Below are 5812 nucleotides of genomic sequence, written 5' to 3' on the forward strand. Positions count from 1 at the left end.
TTGTAAAAGATAGTTGCTTATAATTATTTAAGTGGGACTCACATAAGAGTGACAAATTTTTGCATATGAAAATATTTGATGAAAATATATGAAAGTTATGAATGTGTGAAAAAAATTCACACTGTTTATATTTGTATTAAAAAATTATCCTTGAAATGCTACTGGAAGGTAAGAAAATATACTCATTGCAAAAAAAAACACAGACTTGCTTAACGTGTAAATATTTTCACATAACAAAGTTACAAAATTTACATAGAAATTCTTTTTTCATTGCTATAAAAAAGCATATATAATTTTTTCCGTGTAAAACAAGAGATGTAGAAAACTTTCATGTGTGAAAACTACAATATTTACATTCAAATGGCAGTTTTTTGAGTCTAAAACATGTTATTCACACTCTAGAGTGAGAAAAGTGATATTCACACTTAGGTGTAAAAATGTCTAAAACCTGTAGTGGTAGCTGGCTGCAATAACGCACTCTATTTTCATGCCATTCTCTATGCCCCCAATGGCCCTTGTCAACCTTCCTTTGCTTGTGAGTGGCCTCCAATTTGATCAAGGCCTTGCTTCACATGTTGCTCTCCTCTTTGACCTTGCAGGAGCAGGCGGCCTCCCCTGCTCTTGACGCCCTTAGTTTCGTGGCCTCTCACAGCCATGCAACCAGTTGGGCTCTCACCACCCTATATTGCCATGCCCATATCCTCCTTCTCACGCCAGAGTTGCTCCCCTTTTTTGCTTGCAGTGCTGTCTCTACTGCACTTGGTATCCCTCCACTTATTATGTCGCTATCAAGCATCCTCAGCTACTATCCGTAGCCTTCTGCAGACCTTCAACACTCCTTCCTATGTAACCCACTGCTCATACACAGGCCCTCGCTGGCCTAGTTCTCTCTGTACTTGGCCGCCCTCTGTATCACATGGCGGCTCTATCTTTGGCCCTCTACTCCTGTCGTCCTCTCAGGTAGCACCCTCCCTCTGGCATGCCACCCCGTGGCCCTCCTCATCAAGTGCCCACTGGCACCAGATGGCGCCTGATCTCCCTCATGCCTGGCAGATGGCAACCCTTTCGTTGCTATATGCTCCTGCTCGTTTTCTTGCATGGCGACTAGATTACCAAAAAAGCCTTTTTTTCCTTCTAGAAAATTCCTCTCAAGTTGGGCCGCCTTCCCACGAGAGGATGCTCGGCACGACTGTCGCTAGCTCCGCATATCCTGATATCCAAACTTCACTGTGCTAATGATCCAGATTCAACCCAATCACCAAAATGATTCTCCTAAACAGTGTTTGCCATGGTCGACACTAGTTTTGAGCTTGAAATGATGCCCGAATAGTAAATGACCATGAAGCTGCACTCGAATACACAAAGATCTCAACATCGTTGACCTTGAGGTCTAATTTGACATGCACACATAGCACCTTTCGCCTTACAAGGATTGAGAACCACTAATGACCTGTACAATGCCGCATTTGGCATACACATCCTGGCAGTAGAGTGTCTTGCAAACACCCCACCCAAAATCCCATATCACAAACTTCATAGCACCTCTATCCCGCACCCCTTATCCCGCTCCCAACCTTGTGATATCAACATTTGATCTTTTCACCTATGATAGCAAGAAACACTTGCAGTTTCGACTAGAGAGTGCTTCATCTATGTGTACCTATCTCCTGGATGCATCAAACACCTGCTCTCAAGGTCCCTATCATTTGCCTGCAAACTGCCATGCCTCGGCTTCTTGCACTTCCATAGGATGACCATCTTCAGTTGTACCATCATTGCCCACCCCCTCGTTGAGGATTGATGCTCAACTATAACATTATTTAAATATTAGAAAACTGCATAAGCGAGAACATGATAGCGTAAGAAGAAGCTATATGTAGTATGTATGACTGTATAGATAGATAGAGGGAGATTTTATCAGCCGCATAAACCCCCCGGATCGAATGAAAACCCTTGAGATTTCCCAAGCGCAATGTAGGCCCCTCCTGGGTCAAATTGATGATTTTGAGCATTACCACCCACCTGTAAAACATATACAAACCATCCCCTCTTTGCACCTGTAAATCTGAAAGCCAACCATGCATGTAGTTGTCCGTACCATAAACCTTTAACAACCTGGATCCACAAGCCTTCCACAAGCCTTCCTGGTACAGAAAATGAGTTTGTTCACCAACCTCTGAAGCATCTGCACCATACAGCATTAGGCTCTTACCTGCTAGAGGGCTCTCTATAACATAATCTGCATCCAAAGAGCTTTGCAAACGGTGCAAAACTGCTTGTAAAGCAACCTTCAAAAGTATATCTATCAACAACATGGCACCAACCTTCGACACCCTATCATTCCGAAGAAAAGAGAGGGTTTCCCAACCCCCTGGTCCACACAAGGCATCTCTATACCTGTCTCATGCTGCTCTGTGACCACCTCATCTACATGCATACTATTGTAAATATCATATCTTGAGGAAGTGGAGTTCGTCTCCCATGTGCTATCTCCATTGAAAGAGCTACCGCCACTTGACTCATGGTCTTTCCTTGTCTCAAAATATGGAATCTAGTCCATCACTACTGCTTCAACCTTATCAACAAATCTCACTTGTCGGCCATGAGCACACTCCCGAGGGATTCGACCATCCATAGATGAATCTGCCAACATATTTCTCTGGCTTGAAACCATCAGCACCTCTTCAACCACTCTTCAACCACTGGAGCTTTCTTGTCTGGCATCCAAGGCATAGGAATAACCCTGTCTCTCTGCAACCATAATATCTTTGGCTCTTCTTGCATATGCAGACCCTCTAGCATTGGCTGTGCTTTTATCTCCTTCTCTTCAACTGGCTCTAACACTATCGGATTGGACCATCCTTGCCTCGCTTGACGTTTCTTCAAGAGCTTCTTTGTGTGACCTTTTGCAAAGGCCACTACCTCCGCATATAACATCGGTCCATCAACTTCAACTTTATCACGAACATCCACATGCAAGAACTCCATGAATTTGTTTAAATTCAAAAAGTCAATATTCTCTGCAACAGTTACCTTTGTGAGTTTTTTCCATAGCACTTTGAAGTCCCACACACATGCTTGAAAGTGACCAACCAGGATTTGCTTTAGCTCGTTTAGCCTTCGCTTCACTTTGCTCAATTGCGCGTTCACCACATATTTGCTTCAAAATGCCGCTTCCAAGGTGTTCCAATCCAACTTTTCTTTAGCCTGCAAGCCATTATACCATGTTTTGGCCTTTCCACAAACCAGGAGTCGGCAAGCCTGAGCCACTCCTTCTTCTGTCGACAAGCCTCTCTCCGCAAAAATAGACCATAGTTCTACAGCCACACTTCTGCATCTTCAACACCTGTAAAAGTCGAAAAACCCGACCACATCTTGCTTAGCAGCACTTGCTCTTTGAAACTGATACCACCGCAACACCGTCTTTGACTTCACCGAGAAGCAATCGATAGCTCCTCAGTGGGGGCACCACTAATGGGAAGGGGGAAGGGGGAAAGAACCTAGCACACTCCAAACTTGGCTCTCTATAGCCCTAACCACACACAATCACACACGCCAATACACAATCTGCAAATTGCAATTGCATATACTTGCCTTTGAACACCACCCGCTATACACACTCACACATGAGCACTTCAGTATAATCGGCTTGATAGTACACCATCATACACAACCATACCTACACTAAATAATTAAACACACAATCCCTGGGAGGCGACAAGCCTCGACCACACACAGAATAGCTCACTCAATCATTCTCTCCCTCCCACTCTGCACACACATACACAAAACCCGGAGCCAACGCTACCACGGGCGTGGGGCACGAGACGAGATAGACAAGGTGATTGATGGCAAATTCAACGCGGAAAATAATCCCACCAAACTGCGAACTCACTTATCCATAGCACAAAAAAACAGTCCTCATACAATGATGGCGCCTTCTCTAATTGATCTCCTTCAAGCCCTTGGCGACCTTCTCTCCTGCTTCACAAGCCCATGGCGGCTTCTTCTTCATGTGATGGCACCCTTCTCAAGCAACCTCCTCAGCCATGCCTTTGCACTCTCTTCAACCTGTAGCTCTTGGCGCCCTCAATCTTCAGCACCTAGGCCAGCCCGGACTCTTCTCCATTGCTCCAACCCAGCACACCTCAAGGCAGCCCTTCATTGCTCATCGCCTAGCTGGCTGCAATAGCGCCCTCTATTTCCATGCCATTCTCTATCCCCTTGTCGACCTTCCTTTGCTTGTGAGTGGCCCCCGATTTGCTCAAGGCCTTGCTTCACACGTTTCTCTCCTCTTTGACATGCAGCAGGCGGCCTCCCCTGCTCTTGACACCCTTAGTTTCCTGGCCTCTCACAGCCATGCAACCTGTTGGGCTCTAACCACCCTATATTGCCATGACCTTATCCTCCTTCTCACGCCATGGCGGCCAACCTTCCCTTCATGCACTCAGAGTAGCTCCCCTTTTTTGCTTGCAGTGCTGACTCTACTGCACTTGGTATCCCTCCACTTGTTATGTCGCTATCAAGCATCCTCAGCTTCTATCCATAGCCGTCTGCAAACCTTCAACACCCCTTCCTATGCAACCCACTGCTCATACACAGGCCCTCGCTGGCCTAGTTCTCTCTGTACTTGGCCGCCATCTGTATCACATGGCGGCTCTATCTTTGGCCCTCTACTCCTGTCATCCTCTCAAGTAGCACCCTCCCTCTGGCATGCCACCCCGTGGCCTTCTCATCAACTACCCATTGCCACCAGATGGCGCCTGATCTCCCTCATGCCTGGCAGATGGCAAACCTTTCCATGCTAGGCCTCCTTGGTTGCTATATGCTCCTGCTTGTTTTCTTGCAGGGCGACCAGATTACCAAAAAAGCCTTTTTTTCCTTCTAAAAAATTCCTCTGAAGTTGGGCCACCTTCCCAGGAGACGACACGACTGTCGTGAGCTCCACATACCTTGATATCCGAATTTCATTGTGCTAATGGTCCAGATTCCAACCCGATCACCAAAAGGATTCTCGTAAATAGTGTTTGCCGCGGTCGACCATCGTTTTGAGCTTGAAATGATGCCGGAATAGTAAAAGACCATGAGGCTGCACGCGAATACAGAAAGATCTCGACATCGTTGACCTTGATGTCTGATTCGACATACACATCATAGCACCTTTCACCTTACAAGGCTTCAGAACCACGAATGACCTGTAGAATGCCACATTTGGGATACACATCCTGGTAGTAGAGTGTCTTGCAGATACCCCACCCAAAATCCCATCTCACAAACTTCATAGCACCTCTATCCAGCACCCCTTGTCCCGCTCCCAATGTTGTGATATCAACATTTGATCCTATCACCTGTGATAGCAAGAAATGTAAAGAATGAGGATGCAAGAGAGCTACACAAGACAAGCACAAAGCACACAGAGATGGAAAGCTTTTTCTTTTTCTCACAGAAAAGAGAGTACAAAATGACTAAGTGCTAAAACTAAAAAGTAGCACATATGTACATGCGGTCACTAAGTGTGAACTCGCTAGAAGCGTACTAGGCTGGCACTATAAGTGTAGTCCAGCTGTAGAATCACTGGCAGAGATCCTCCGTGTCGGTCACCTAACGCGCTAGTGAGTAAATGCTGTAAGTGGCCAAGACCCGTAGTGGATGCCAGCTCAAGATGTAGAGCTCGACATCTCAACACTCCCCCTCGAGCTCTGCATGTCGTAGAGTCCAAGCATAGTCCGGAAACGTCGAAGCTTCTCAGCTCCGAGGGCCTTGGTAAAGATATCCGCTATCTGCTCCTCTGTGCTGACGTAGACCAAGTCGA

The 5812-nt window shown here is 46.2% G+C and overlaps 1 pseudogene across 1 annotated transcript; it reads right to left on the reverse strand.

The window, feature by feature from the left end:
• Window positions 1-316: 316 nt before the first annotated feature.
• Window positions 317-4704, reverse strand: LOC147441394 (uncharacterized; annotated as a pseudogene). The gene is made up of 2 exons (XR_015184318.1): window positions 3094-4704; window positions 317-3020 (listed from the first exon to the last, which is right to left on the reverse strand). The product of XR_015184318.1 is annotated as an uncharacterized LOC147441394 (transcript).
• Between the last annotated feature and the right edge of the window lie 1108 nt (window positions 4705-5812).

This window comes from Adiantum capillus-veneris, chromosome 15, assembly GCF_014529385.1.
Source record: "Adiantum capillus-veneris isolate H3 chromosome 15, ASM1452938v2, whole genome shotgun sequence".
Classification (NCBI taxonomy): Eukaryota; Viridiplantae; Streptophyta; class Polypodiopsida; order Polypodiales; family Pteridaceae; genus Adiantum; species Adiantum capillus-veneris.